We start from the raw sequence: 16,104 nt of genomic DNA on the forward strand, positions 1-16,104 counted from the left end.
TGGAAAAGGCAAGGAAAGTTCACATAGATAATGACAGAGCTGGGATTTGAACTGGAGTCTGCCACTGGAGCACTGAGGCAGCAGTGCTACTACTGCATCATAAAAAAATTAATTAATGAATTAATAATAATAATGACAGGATGTAGGATATGCAGTTGACGAGCAACAATTCACCTACTTTGTGCAGATAATATCAAACTGTTCACCAGAGATATGTATAAGATTGAACAAGCCCTGATAACCATCAAAGCATCAGTGATGGCATCAAAATGGACTTCAGCTCAGTTACATGTGCCACTGAAGTCTTCAAGGGTGGCAAACTTGTCAAAAGTCAAAAAATCGGTCTGGATGACTAGACAAGGTTTCGGAGCCGGGCACAAAAAAGTTTAGGAAGAGTTAGCAAAGTAATACTATTGACAACTGCGCCTGGTCCTCAAGTCTGAGATCAAATCAAAAAACAAAATGACAGCCAATAACAGCCTGGCAATTCCACAGCCCAACAAGTACAGAAGATCACACTGATGGGAACTGCTCACATTCTCTGCATAGTGCTAAGAAAAAACTTCGGCCCCTGGTCAGAATACTGACACTCCAGCTGGCTGCCAAAATACTGCCATGGTAAATAAATAATAATAATAATAATAATAATAATAATATCTTTATATACACTTCAGGCATTAATAATAATCCAACCATTCAAACATTTTTCTAAAACTTCATTATTTTTCCAGTGAAGACCCAGAGAAAGCAAAGCCCATTTAAGCAGCCAAGGGTGAAGGCAAGAACCATTTCTGAACACTTTCAGGGTCAGGTACGCCATCATAAATACAGCTATAATAAATCACACCAAGCGAATTTAGAGCAGTCATTTATCTCAGCAGCAGGTTATTTTAACTGCAGGATGAACCTAGTAACCCCTGTAGAAACTTATTTGGGGTAGTGAGAACTTGAAGACTCCACAAAAAAGCCACACCAGCTAAGACTTGAACATGGATTCAGATCCTGTCAGGCAGCAATGCTATCCAATGTGCCATTAAATCATCGCCATCATCATCTCTGCATACCTCTGAATTTCATAAATGCTATGAAGGAAGTGTCAGTGTTCTGATGATGAGTGTAACACAAGTCCGAGTGACGTACATAAGCCATAAAGTCATGGTGAATCTGAAATGTGATCTCCAAATAATTTCACCAAGCAGTACACACAACTGTCATTGCTTCACTATTAAAATTTGAGCAAGACCAGGTAACAAAATGCACAACCTACTCTAAAAACATTACAGACAGCATAAGTATCAGTTAATAATATGATGACAAAATAACTATACTCATAAAAATGATAAAGCTGGGGCCTTCACTGTGCACATTGCATGCCATCCCTTTGCACACATGACCTCGCTCCGGAGGTTCTGAGTTTTGCATGTGCCCACTGAGTGACTGACTGAGGTCTTGCCCACATCTTTCTGCTGCCCTGTGCTATGTGCTCCTCAATGATTTTAATTTCCCTACATATTTGACAAAGAAGCTAGTGGAAAATTCCCTTTTTTTCCAAAACTACATATACTGCTTAGCCCTAAATAGACGCTATGAAGGTGGCAAAATTTGTAAGGTGCAACATACAGTATATGAACACAAACAAATGAACAAACCGGTGGCACAGCAATGGACATGGCAGCTTTACAAACTTTCAGTGTAACTCCTGATTGGGAAAGCTGAGCGCTATGACCTCTTCTGATAGTGCAAAGACAAGCTATTGGCACGACCGGCAGCAGTCATTTCGGGGTGTGGGTTCACTTGTGGACGCTTGTTTGCTTCTCTCATAGCCTGTACAAGCTTTGTTGCTCCAGAATGCTAAGCAGGAAAAAGCAGGTCAAGTAAATGGAGAAATGGAAGGACAGACCAGTGGCTTACACTGCTACCTTACTACTCTGAGGATGGGGGTTCCATACCCACCTTCTGTCTGCTGGTATACTTTTGCCAGGCTAACTGTAACTTGGTGCAAGTTTTAAGGACAGGTTTGTATGAGCAAGTATGTCATTGTGCTCTGTGATGCACTACAGTCCAGTTGTGCTTGCTGCTTTGCTCCTGTAGCTGTCCCTAAAGTTGATCAAGTAAACACAAATATAAAAAATATAAGGGCTGTGAAATAAATAAAAAACAAAGGAAAGGCTCAGTGGTTTACACAGGGGGAACATGGGATCATTGCTGCATTATCTTGCATGCTGGATTCAGCTACATGCATAGTAGGGCAGTAGACACACTGTCCAATGTTGCCAGGATGAACTTTGTCTCTGGAGAAAAACGGTTTTCAAAAACTGGTGGATCACCAAACAAAAAGGGAGAATGTGATTTTAGTTGCCTTATTTCGCAGGCGATGAAGAGGATCCAGGGCAATGTTGGCATATCTGTTTAATCTTCCTGTTCATATGGGTGACACATGTGCTCAGAGTCACTCTGCTGAAGGCTGTCCTCCAAGCTGAAGTGAGAGGTTTAGCTGAAATCTTCTGCATCTTGTGGAAAGTACAACCAATACAAAAAAAAAAAAAGACTTTCAAAGTTATTTATTTAAACATTCCAAGAGAGACACACTCAGGGCTTCTTTGCTTCTAAATCCGTGTAATCAGGTCATAGGAAACATAATTTATGTGATTTACTTTCCATTATAATACATGTATGGATATTTATTTTAATCCATCATTAATCATTTAGCACAATAATAAAAGAGGCTGTGCTAAAGTAATTATTCATTGCTTGTACATCGCCATATTGTTAGGTACCTCCCATCCGGCTACTTGACAGATCGAGGCAATCCTGGCTGGTGCTGGGAGGAAAAACAACTGCATCAGGTGCAGTGCTTGAAATACTGCAGGCCTTCTTAATCTGATTAGATCAAACCACTCCTGAGGCATGGAGGCGTAGGCCTCTAATGCAGAACAACACTAAATGGGATGGGACGGCATAAATGGGAAAAGATCCCACACCAGGCTATAAATGAAAAGTGGGAACTTTGATGCTAATCTATAAACAACAGCCTTGTGTGAAAAAGAAGTCATTTACTTATCGAGCTGTTAATTTATTTGCCAAGCAGATTGGGAAAATCAGCAATCTGTTGTCACATTAATATCTAGACTCACAGAAGGGTGACACTGCAGTTGGATGCTATCCAGATGGCCTTTGTGAGTGAGAAATCTGAAAGAAGTCCATCAGATGTGGGGAGCAAAAGTGAGTCCAAGCCAGTCAGACAGTAATGGGGGAAGATCTGGAGACAAACTAGCTCACCATGGCACTTGGATGGGCGCTGCTGCAGGCCAGCTTTTCAGAGTTCGCTTTGACATGAGTGCTGGAAGCAGCTTGAAGCCTCTTCTTTTCTGCAGAAGCAGTTGACCTATAAATGCTTCCTGAAAAGACGTTACAGATGCAGTGCTTCATATTTTATACCTTTCTCGAGTTTCAAACAATACCAGCAGAGCTCTACAGAAAACAAGATGGAAGGGCACAGCTCAGTGTACGATCTGGGCAGTGCTTGAAATTTTTAGTGCATAGTATTTTAAACCAATCCTGCGGACATTACCGTAACGTGTAATAAATCATTCAGAGACTTCTCCATATTCGGGCTGCTACAGTTTTCTCCACCTTCAAAAATGAAATGCCAAGCTTGGTTCAAAGACCATTTTTCCAAATCATTCATTTTATCTTGGTTCTTGACTGCTGTGCATTCCCGAGGATGTACAGCAAGCTAACAGCAAATCTCATTCTACATCGCCAAATCACTGAACTGTCTGGGAAACACAGGACCAACTGATAGATAGATAGATAGATAGATAGATAGATAGATAGATAGATAGATAGATAGATTATTTTTATTTAAGTTTTAATTTTGTTAAAATATTTGTTACAATGCATAAGGTTATCCATTCAACACTGAAATAACTTCTATATATGTCTGTCTCCACACTAAATGCATGCTTGCAATTACGCTCCAATTGCTTCTTGACACACAGACAAAATCTATTCATCCATTTTCAAGCATGTTTAATCCAATTCCATGTCCCAATTGAACAATTATTGATGAATGGGTTAATGTAGATAGATAGATAGATAGATAGATAGATAGATAGATAGATAGATAGATAGATAGATAGATAGATAGGTGACAACCATTGCTTTGCTAAAAGGAAAAGGTCATGTCTGATAAGTGAAAAGAAGTAAAACAACCTATATTAATAGAAAGTGTCCGCACTTGGTGTAATGGAGCTTAAATCGCCCTTTCAATGCCCCTGCTTGAAAATCCGGTCCCCTGCTTACTGCAATAAAGCGTCTCCTGTGATGTTTGGAAAATGTCATTGGAGAGAGGAGAACATCCTTGACATGCCAACCAAACCGCTCGTGCCTACCAGCGGGCAACGAACCAATCGCATCAAAGGTCTCCTTGCACCATCATGCCGTGTCCACCAATCGAATAAGACGGAGGAGAAACGTGCTCTCTAGCAAGTTAGACAGTTTGCCAAAACAGCCCACCCTCTACCCTGCAGTTGAGCAGGAAAAAAAAGTCTAATACAGAATGTGCATTGCAATGCGCCAATACATCAGCAACAGTGTTTAGGGGACAGAAGATTGTGTGCGCGCGCGTGTGAGTGGGAGGAGGAGGAGGAGGAGGAGGAAGGTGCAGAGAGGGAGGAATTATGAACGATCGCTGAGCAGGTGTATAACCTTTTTTTCCTTCTTTATCTTCTTTTTCGTCTTCCTTGTGTCATTTCTCTTGCATGATTTCACTGAATTCTATGTCCTTAGAAACAACCTTCAGTGGCAGCTATACAGCTCCCGAAAAGCGCACAGTGTCACTTCAATATCATCTGTGACCAAACCAGTCTACAACATTTTTTTAATTTGCATCACATTGCAGTAACAGTGAATGTGTGATGTCTCGCTTCATAGATTCTGTTATCTTTCATCCTATGTAAATCATCAACGTCTTCAAGGATTTGTACGATTACCAACCCTAGTAAAAGATCTATCTATCTATCTATCTATCTATCTATCTATCTATCTATCTATCTATCTATCTATCTATCTATCTATCTATCTATCTTCATTCAACATAATTTAAGGTAGGGGTTTTGCCTATGAGTCACAACTGCTCAGTGCCATCGGACAGCAGCGAATGTCAGTCAGGTATTCAATTACAGATGTCAATTACAGAGAAGCAAGCAACCATGGAGACGAGACCGCATCTCTCAGAGCAGCATCCCTTCAAACTGAAAGCCCACACTGCACTCACCAACTCCTTCGCTGAAGGTGAAAATGCAAAAGCATGAGAATACTTTAAAAAATGATAACACATAATTCAATGAATGAATTCAAAAAGACCTCCGCGCAGCACGACCCCGCCAAAGACACACAGTCAAAACGTAAAGCTGGCACAAAAGCCCTTTTCATTTTTATAAGTAATGCACTGCAGTTAATAAATCACGGAATCGTTGTACATCAACAGTTTTAATATAGATAGACAGATAGATATAATTTATATATAATATATAAGATAGATAGATAGATACATACTGATCCATTGATTCACTTTACCACAAGCCCAAATACGATAAACATCAAAAATGATATCGAATTTAACCAATTTTGCTTGTGTATAAAACCGAAAGGTAAAAATAATACTTACCGCGCCATGATCTAATAACGTGAACGATGTGAAAAAGAATTCCAATTTTTATTAACAATATTAGAAATCATGAAATTGATCGGACACGAGTCTTGCGTTTTAGACAGACTGAGCGCATCTAAATCTACAGATCTATGCTCTCGAATTGTGCGGTTCCCTAGAAAAAATAAATGGTTACAGAGGGGGTACAGCAGCCGATGCGGTAACCTACATGCTGCTCGGCTGTAGCTAAACTAGCTATGCGCTTTGGTCCATCTGCAGAGCCCAGCATCCGCGAGAGCTGAGAGGGGGGAGTCGATCTCGACGCCTCCCCCGAAACCTCAAGCAGAAACCCCACAACCCCTCCCTGACATTACATCGCGTCACCACAGCGCTTTCTGAAGAAAGTATTTTTGGAAATTCGCGACAGGGAACGCGCAGTGGTAGGTGGGGAGCAGACTGGGGGCTTACTGTGTTCCTGCCGGGATCATTTGGTCTGTTCCCAGCCTCCAGTTTCATCACTTTTCGGCGTGTGGCAGGTCAAAAAAGTGACAGAGAATACCTGCAATCCCGGGCGATTAAAAAGGAAAAAAAGCAAGTAGCTAACGAGCATGCCCGTCATTTACTTTTTTATCGAAGGTGCTCATAGTGTGCCGCAGATACGTGAAGATGCTGCTCCAGATGTGGCCCCGCCACAGACATCATCGCGCATCATACTGGTTATCATATGCTAGGCAAGCTCACAAACAAAAAGTATTCAGTTCGTGAATGGAAAGCATAATATGACATACTGTACACGTCTTCATGAAGGTGAACTGTTAGCAAAAGGTCGACAAAAGAAAAGGCAGAGAGAAGCCCACATTGGTTACAAGAAAGTCCCTCAAAAATCCGCTTTGGGTAAGCAGAGACAATCTGGCTGAGTAAACTGAAGAATTCTAAACAATATCCTGATAGTAAACTATCCAGACATCAAAGAGTTTCAAACCGTCTATTTCAGTGTTTGAACGATCTATCAGTATGTCCAGTTTTTATTCAAACTTTACCTTTGGTATTCTGGTTTAGCCACCAAAAGGAACAACACGTTAGGAAGTTATGCCAAGCTCTGTCCTTATTCTCATTTTAAAATCGTCCATTGTTGCAGATGGAAGAGAATCAAAAGACAATTATTCCATCCATCTTGCACTGTCCTGGGTTTTAAAATATCTGTCACCCTAAAAGAAGAGACCTGGTTACACTAAAAGGCAACTCCTCTTTAAATGAAGGACAGATAGGGTTCATCCATGAATAAGCCTGGCATGACCTTAAGTGGGACTATTTATGGGCTCAAAGAGTCTTCAATTTAAGTGAGATTTGGAAAGGAAATACAATTCAAACTGGGTATAAAATGTCCAACCACCATACACTTCGTTTCAAAATGTATGTCAAATGAAGATTCACAACTGCAGCAAAAGATTCTAATATAAGAATAGAACAGTAAGCTGGGGCAGATTGAATTATTGCATTAAATATAGTGGGCTGAAAAAGAGATTTTCCACATATACGTGACTTTCAGATACTCCTGAACAAATACTGAAAATAAATAAAGATTATCTAATGAATGTTTAATTTTATATGCATTAGAATGTCAGCAGGATGCATAGTGGGTGGGTAGCACTAAAACCTCCAACCTGCAGGTTTTTGGGTTTGTATTCTTTCCTGGTTACTAACCTTTTGGAATTGTAATGTTATCTTGTCATACATGGCAAAGATGTGCCAGATGAGTGTGGTGACAGCTCATTAGTCCCATTGTTGGGGGTACTTAGGTGAGGGTGCTTTGTGATGGCCTGCCATCACATTCAGGGTTTCTGTCTTGATTTTTTTTATATGTTACCCAGCTCCATGTGAGCCTATATTAGTTAATTGAGCTCAAAAAAATGAATGAATGAACACAAACGTGCACCCATATTTCTGTCCTTTCAGTGGCTACTTAGAATGAGGTGTACTAACAAATGATTTTCTGCTCTCTAGCAAGTGACTCCACAGTGAGTTTGGTCTTCAAGTCACACTGTGCTGTCAAGTGAGCACTGTGATGCAAGAGTTGTTTTAATAGTTCATGCTTTGAGTTTTTAATGTCTTCCAAGGTATGGAGCACTTGTGGGTTATCTCCTAGACACACAACTATCCCATGAGACTGCAGCAGTTGGTAAAATCCACAGCACCACAAGCACATCAGTTGAAATAAATATTGGAACAATCTTAAAATGCTCCACAGTATTTCTAAATGAGAGGTGGTACATGGCTATTTCCCTTCAATCAAGTTTAGAGTTTTATCTCAAGAGGATGGAGAAAATGCAGCATAGGATTGATTAGCTGTTTTATCAACCCATCTGTAACTGTGTGCTAGAAGTTTTCAAAATAACATTAAACTCTTTCTCATTGTTTTAAATGTCACGTTATGAGATGATCAGCAGACAATAAAACATTGACTGAAAGAGAATTTTGTCAGGAAGGATATTGTGGTCTCTAAGAAGAACACCAGGCTTAAGTCAACATGACACACTCCTAAATACCGGTTCCACAACGGCACCTTACTGGGATTTGTTGTTCTGCATAGAACCTTTGCTTGACAAAGAACCTTTTCATTCCGGGAAAGATTCCTTACATACTGTATGAAATTGGTTCAGTGGGCTTTGAAAAGACAAAACAGAGGCAACCTTGCAGGATACAGACAGATCAAGATAACCTGAACTGAACTTGTGCTACTGTACGCAGCAAGAGTCCTTTGGTAATTCATTAATCTGTTATCATCTGATCAAGTCTATTTACGGAATCTAAATAAATAAATCTTCCTTCTGGAATCTTCAAAGTAGATGGTTCTTTTGGGAACCAAAGATGGTTCCCTAATGACATCGTTCTCCAGAGCCACTATGCCAAATGTATTTTTAAGAGTGCTGTACTAGAGTGAAATAAAAGACATCTGCAACAGTGAGCTCTAAATGGATGTGTTAGAAGTCGACTTGCTTGGCTTGAATACAGAATGTCATTAGTTTGGAAAATTGAACACACCACAGGGACACAATAGCAGCTCTTCAGCACAGTGTGCCAGTAGTTAAAGTTTGGACCTGCTTAATTAATTTAGGAGAAACAAGATGCACTGTGGTCACTGAGTCCACCATGAATTCCAAACTTTACCTGAGTATTGTATTCTACCTGAAAGAGAGAAGATCACTTATCTGACAACCAAAGCTGAAAAATAAAACAATGGTCCAATATACACAAATGTTATCGTTCACATGCTAAAAAACAAGGTGATTAGGAAATTTTTAAAACGTCCAAAACAAAATGCATGCTTACATCCACCAAAAGTGTCATCATAATAAAAATGAGCAATCATCACAGAAGCAGTTCTGTAAAAGAAAACAGTCCAGACCTCCACCAGAACAGGAATGTGAAGGGCAAAACCTTATTGGAGACATTTGTGCTAAATAAGGTTAAACAAGCTACTGATTCAGAGAATGTACTTCCATTTTCACACAAAACTATTAAATGTTTTTGAACTAAATAATAACAGCCATACTGACATATTTCATATATTTCTGTTACTTAAATATTATTCCTATTGTTAATTTTAGTCAGTTGTTAGCACTGCTGTCTTACACTTCCAGGCTCCTGGGTTCAAATCCTGTCTGAGAGAAGTTTGCATGATCTCACTTCTGGGTCCACAGTTCTTGAGGCCGATCCTCCAATTAGCTGTGAACCACCCAATCTCACTGAGACTGCACAGGCGGTGAACCAGCTGAGGGTAGGGAAGACTGTAGGGATCTGGGCATCATCCCAACTGACTGGGCAACAGGGCATGTCTTCCCTTATCTGGAAAGGGAATGGTGATTGCCTGGATTGTGGCAGCTACAAGGGGATAACGCTGCTATCTGTGCCATGTAAGGTCCTTGTTAGGATCTACCTCAATAGGATCTGTGATCACTTGCTCACCTACCCGCAACCGAAGCCATTTGGTTTTATACCTAAGAAGTCTACCATTGACTGCATCCTGGCAGTAAGGGTTCTCATTGAGTAAAAATGCAAAAAACGACTTTGTCAATTTTCATAAAGGGTTTGACTCAGTTGATCGAGCTGCCCTGTGGGGCACCATGAGACTTTGCAGGATCAACCCCAAAGTTGCTGGATATAATGGCTGGCCTGTACACTGATACTGTGGTTGCTGTGCAGAGTGGAGGCAGAACCTCTGTGTTTTTCCCAGTTGATTCTGGGGCTCATCAGGGGTGTTTTCTTGCTCCTACTCTGTTCAATGCTTGCATGGACTGGATATTAGGCAGGGATGTGGGGTCCAGCAACTGTGGGCCATCTATTGGTAATGAAAGATTCACATATCTTGACTTTGCCAGTGATGCTGTGATCTTCATGGAGTCAATGGAGACTCTAGATACTCTGAGTATCTGGGCTTCCGCATGTTCTGGGTAAAAACCACAATCCAAGCCTTTAATGACCTCTTAGGCACAGCTATTGTCAGCGTGTCTGTCTGCAGAGAGAGTCTCAACCTTATCAAGAGATTTACATACCTCAGAAGCAACATTCATGTCTCTGGTGACTCTTCCTATAAAGTCAATAGACGGATTGGGAGTGTTTGGGGGTTCATGAGGTCACTGGAAAGGGGTGTGTTGTGCTCCTGATATCTCTGCAAAAGTACGCAGGTCCAAGTCTTTACAGTCCTGGTGTTCCTGTTTTGCTATATGGATGTGAGACATGGACGCTATCCAGTGACCTGAGACAAAGACTGAACTCCTTTAGCACTGTATCTCTTCAGAGAATCCCTGGGTGCCACTGCTTTGACTTTGTGTTGAATGAGCGGTTGCTCATGGAGTCCCGAATGTGGCACATTACCTGCATTGTGGAGGAGTATCATTTGCAGCACTAAGGCCATGTGGCACAATTTCCCAAGAGTGTGGCTGACAGGATCCTCATTGTTGAGGACCTTAGCAGCTGGATCAGGCCAGGGGGAAACCCACATGGCACCTGGATGCGGGAGATAGATGGTCATTTCTGGAGGGTGGGACTGGACCACTTGTCTGCCTGGGAGGTTGCCAACAGTGATCCCGAGGTGTTTCATAATGTGGTGGGAACAGAAATGCACTGTACCAGTGCATGCTCCTGAACCTGACCTGACCTGACCCATGTCTCTGTAGACTTTCTCTGGATACTGTTTGTTCTACTTCCATATTATAAACTCAGGCAAAGTAGGTTTAAGTAGCAATGCTGAATGAAGCCTAGGTGACTGTACCCTTCAATGGACTGGTGGACCATCTAGCATTTATTCCTAATTATTACAAGCTATTTTTATATTTTAGTACTATCTTCTACTATTATGAGGGATGCTTGCTGGCCTGCCTGTCTGAATATTTTCAAATGTTAAGAAGTGGTAAAGCTGTAGGAACACCTAACTACAGCTGGTTACTAACCAGAAGTCTAAGCAGAAACAGTGTGGCAATTAGGAGGTCTTTTTCCCTTTGTTCATCCATCGGCTATCATTTGTTGATAGTCCTATTATTTCTAAGATTTAGTCTATATTTACTTGTATGTGGTGCAAGTATGTTTTCAATAAAAAAGATGGAAATACCAATATGAAATCGCTTAATTAGGTGTTAGGCCTCTGTATGCCACAAGAACAGTGTATTTGTTTTGACATAGAATTAAACAGAATTTGTGATTTTGTAAGAGGGAAGCCATGACCTTCTTCTACAAGAATGTAAATTTAATGAGTGCTTTTTAAAGGAAGTGGTCGACACAATCTCAGGTGTCATTCCTGCTGGTTTGTAAATTCAAAGATTTAAATCTGGTCAATAAAAAGTCAATTTCTGTTTTAAAATTCCATTGTTGAGGGGAGCAGATGTTCCTTCAATGTGTTTTTTTGTTGTTGATAAATACATTTATCTTGATAAGTAGGAAAGTAGTGATTTGCTGTGGAATGAAGGTCATCATTCTGGGTCATTATAGGATAAGTGTGTCCAAATCATGGCAGCCGACATTGTTCCATTCTTTATGGAAGACACCAAAACACTTACATTTGCTGACGTGTGCTACACCCAGTCATATTTGAATATGAGAAAGGTAGTTCACCTGACCCTGCTATATCTCAACACTTACTAATCCATTTCACTTTACACCATAAATGTGAATGTCCACAAATAATGACTGCTTTCTTCACTGCACCAGACTACTGCTGCTGTTCTGTAGAGCTGTTAATGGACTGATCTTCCTGAATCAGCCTGCTCTCGCTCTGCACTAAAATTTACATCAAATCAATTTAGAGTTGCTTGTCTGTTCAGCCTTACACCTCAAATGAAAACATGATAGTCAATATCCAGGGGTGTGAACTTACAGCCATATTTATCCTCTGCTGATGATGCACTTCTATGTGAGCTCCATGCCAGTATCCTTTAAGCACAATTCTCAAGTAAGCTGAGTCATCCTCATCAGTGAAAGTTCCATTAAAAGACATGTCTTAAAGTGACTCAAATGCCTTCTTCCAGCCATTTTAAGCCACAATTCTAGACAACAGGATAAGATCAGCTCTTTTATTCACCTTGATGAATATTTAGGAACTTGATTGCTCCATTCACTTTGGAACAACTTTTTTTGGGCACCTGTTCTTCCTGTTTACTTGGTTTTAGTAAACAAAAACATACATTTTTTAGATATTGTGTTTTTCTGTGATCATTTTAGTTCCAGATTTAATTTAATTATGTCCTCTCTTTGGCTGTCTATATTGGCATGGTGGCACAGTACCTCCTTGATCCAGTATTCTAGGTTTGAACCGTGAATCCAGTCATTGACCTGTGTGAGGCTTTCAGGATTTCTTGGTGTTTGTCATCAGGGTATTTTGGGTTGGTCTAAATTGGTCCTGTTTTAGTGACATAGGGTATGTGCACGAGTGGGTTCTCTAACATAGAGTTGTCTACTCCAGGGTTGGTTCTTTATTTAAGCTCGTTGCTGATGGAATGAAACATAATATGAATTAAGATTCTCTGAGAATTTTGTATTATATTCCCTTTTTAATTGATTGTTTTATAGATTTGTAGGCTTATTGCTGCCAAGAGTGCAATAGTAAAATGAACTTCTTATTAGTATGTACTATTTAAAATGCAACTGTCCAGTACCATGACCAATGTGTACAACTGCCTTAATTTGAAACTGCTGCCAAAAAGACTAAAAATAAATTATTATTCTAGAATCAAGCCCAAATGTAGCGGAGACCCCATTAAACCCTCCAGCCTGTGGGCATCTAAGTTATGTCTGAAATAATTCTGCAAAGCCTTAATGGTATGCAAGTGTCTTTAAAAGAGCAGGGCAAATGACAATGAAACCCCAAAGCTGTGGCCATATAGGACAGGTTGCATACTGCCCAGACCAGAAATAACATTGCTTCTTCCCCAGAATAGTGACTAGAGTTGGTCTAATAATATGCACTTCACTTGTTAGACTCCCTTTTGCTGCTATTGTTCTTTACATTCCTTGACAACTTAATGACACCTTTTGTGTCTCAAATGTTTTTTTTAATGTTCTGGTGCAGCAGAATTGTGATCAGTCCACTTCACTCTTTTTTGCCTCCATCTTTTTGAACCTTTAAAACATTGTGTCTACTCTGTTTCTGTTGGTTCATTTTGCCCCTATTTCCCCAAACTCAGGCATCTGTTCTCTTTTATACTGTTAAAGTTAGTACTTAAATGCAAGCAAGTGAAAGTGATAGGATCAGAGAGAACATTCTATAAGAGACCTCAAAGATAAACCAGACCTTGTTTTTTGATTTTCATGTGTGTATCAGTAAGACAAAGGGCATCAGACAAAGTAGAGATTGCACATTAGGACCAGAGATTGGAACCAATGTTCAGAGGGCAATTTTAAAGTCCAAGTAATTAAACAAAAGCTAAATCTATTCCTTGAGCCCTGTGTTGGCTAGGATTAGCATAGGCACCATATAACTAACTTAAAGACAGGAACAACACAAAATGGTGCCAATGATGACATCACTTCTTCTTCTTTCAGCTGCTCCCGTTAGGAGTCACCACAGTGGATCATCTTATTCCATATCTTTCTGTCCTCTGCATCTTGTTCTGTTACACCCATCACCTACATGTCCTCTCTCACCACATCCATAAACCTTCGCTTAGGCCTTCCTCTTTTCCTCTTCCCTGGCAGCTCTATCCTTAGCATCCTTCTCCCAATATACCCAGCATCTCTCCTCTGCACATGTCCAAACCAATGCAATCTTGCCTTTCTGACTTTGTTTCCCAACCGTCAAACTTGAGCTGACCCTCTAATGTACTAATTTCTAATCCTGTTCATCCTCGTCACACCCAATGCAAATCTTAGCATCTTTAACTCTGCCACCTCCAGCTCTGTCTCCTGCTTTCTGGTCAGTGCCACCGTCTCCAACCCATATAACACAGCTGGTCTCACTACCGTCCTGTAGACCTTCCCTTTCACTCTTGCTGATACCTGTCTGTCACAAATTACTCCTGACACTCTTCTCCACCCTTTCCACCCTGCCTGCACTATCTTTTTCACCTCTCTTAAACAATCTCCATTACTCTGTACTGTTGCTCCCAAGTATTTAAACTCATCCACCTTCGCCAACTCTACTCCCTGCATGCTCACCATTCCATTGACCTCCCTCTCATTTACACACTTGCATTGTCTTGTTCCTAATGACCTTCATTCCTCTCCTCTCTAGAGCATATCTCCACCTCTCTAGGTTCTCCTCAACCTGCTCCCTACTGTTGCTACCGATCACAATGTCATCAGCAAACATCATAGTCCACGGGGACTCCTGTCTAATCTCGTCTGTCAACCTGTCCATCACCATTGCAAATAAGAAAGGGCTCAGAGCCGATCCCTGGTGTAATCCCACCTCCAACTTGAATGCATCTGTCACTCCTACCGCAGACCTCACCACTGTCACACTTCCCTCGTATATATCCTGTACAACTGTTACATACTTCTCTGCCACTCACGACATCCTCATACAATACCACAGCTCCTCCCGAGGCACCTTGTCATATGCTTTTTCCAGGTCCACAAAGATCCAATGCAACTCCTTCTGGCCTTCTCTAAACTTCTCCATCAACATCCTCAGAGCAAACATTGCATCTGTGGTGCTCTTTCTTGGTATGAAACCATACTGCTGCTCACTAATCATCACCTCACTTCTTAACCTAGCTTCCACTACTCTTTCCAATAACTTCATGCTGTGGCTCATCAGTTTTATTCCCTGTAGTTACTGCAGTCCTGCACATCCCACTTATTCTTATATATTGGCACCAGTACACTTCTTCTCCACGCCTCAGGCATCCTCTCACTTTCCAAGATTCCATTAAACAATCTGGTTAAAAACTCCACTTCCATCTCTCCTAAACACCTCCATGCTTCCATAGGTATGTCATCTGGACCAATGGCCTTTCCATTTTTCATCCTCTTCATAGCTGTCCTTACTTCCTCCTTGCTAATCCATTGCACTTCCTTATTCACTATCTCCACATCATCCAACCTCTTCTCTCTCTCATTCTCTTCATTCATCAGCCTCTCAAAGTACTCTTTCCACCTGCTCAACACACTCTCCACGCTTGTGAGTACATTTCTATCTTTATCCTTTACCACCCTAACCTGCTGCACATCTTTCCCAGCTCGGTCCCTCTGTCTAGCCAATCGGTACAACCTTAGTGTCCAACCTGTCATACAACTCTTCATATGCCTTTTCTTTAGCCTCCGCCACCTCTCTCTTCACCTTGCGCCTTATCTCCTTGTACTCTTGTCTACTTTCTGCATCTCTCTGACTATCCCACTTCTTTGCCATCCTCTTCCTCTGTATACTCTCCTGTATTTCCTCATTCCACTACCAGGTTTCCTTTACCTCCTTCCTCTTTCCAGATGTCACGCCAAGTACCATTCTTGCTGTCACCCTTACTGCTGTAGTTTCCCAGCTGTCTGGTAACTCTTCACTGCCACCCAGTGCCTGTCTCTCCTCCTCCCTAAACTCAACCTTGCAGTCTTCCTTTTCCAACTTCCACCATTTGATCCTTGGCTCTGCCCTCACTCTCTTTCTCTTCTTGATCTCCAATGTCATCCTACAGACCACCATCCTATGTTTCTTAACTACACTTTCCCCTGCCACCACTTTGCAGTCTTCAATCTCCTTCAGATCAACTCTTCTGCATAGGATGTAATCTACCTGTGTGCATCTTCCTCCACTCTTGTACATAACCCTATGTTCCTCCCTCTTCTTAAAATACATATTCACCACAGCCATGTCCATCCTTTTGGCAAAATCCACTATCCTCTGACCTTCTTCATTCCTCTCCTTGACACCATATCTACCCATCACCTCCTTGTCTCCACTGTTCCCCTCACCAACATGCCAATTGAAATCCGCTCCAATCACCACTTTCTGTCCCTTGGGTACACTG

The 16,104-nt window shown here is 41.1% G+C and overlaps 1 protein-coding gene and 1 long non-coding RNA gene across 11 annotated transcripts in view; one reads left to right on the forward strand and one right to left on the reverse strand.

Moving 5' to 3' along the window:
• The window catches only part of atp2b3b (ATPase plasma membrane Ca2+ transporting 3b), a 577,105-nt gene extending 571,148 nt beyond the window's left edge, over positions 1 to 5,957 (reverse strand). For 3 of the 10 annotated variants that reach the window (XM_039774297.1, XM_039774295.1, XM_039774293.1), the window contains exon 1: positions 5,672 to 5,950. The gene's annotated coding sequence lies outside the window, so the exon portion shown is untranslated. Of the gene's footprint in view, positions 1 to 5,671 lie in introns of all 10 variants that reach the window. The other 7 variants (XM_039774300.1, XM_039774299.1, XM_039774298.1 and 4 more) reach the window with 4 other exon arrangements.
• The window catches only part of LOC120542128, a 39,823-nt gene continuing 28,301 nt past the window's right edge, over positions 4,583 to 16,104 (forward strand). Inside the window, exon 1 of the long non-coding RNA XR_005636155.1 lies at positions 4,583 to 4,701. This is a non-coding gene — a long non-coding RNA (uncharacterized LOC120542128). The remainder of the gene's footprint in view (positions 4,702 to 16,104) is intronic.

Source organism: Polypterus senegalus, chromosome 13 (genome assembly GCF_016835505.1).
Source record: "Polypterus senegalus isolate Bchr_013 chromosome 13, ASM1683550v1, whole genome shotgun sequence".
Classification (NCBI taxonomy): Eukaryota; Metazoa; Chordata; class Cladistia; order Polypteriformes; family Polypteridae; genus Polypterus; species Polypterus senegalus.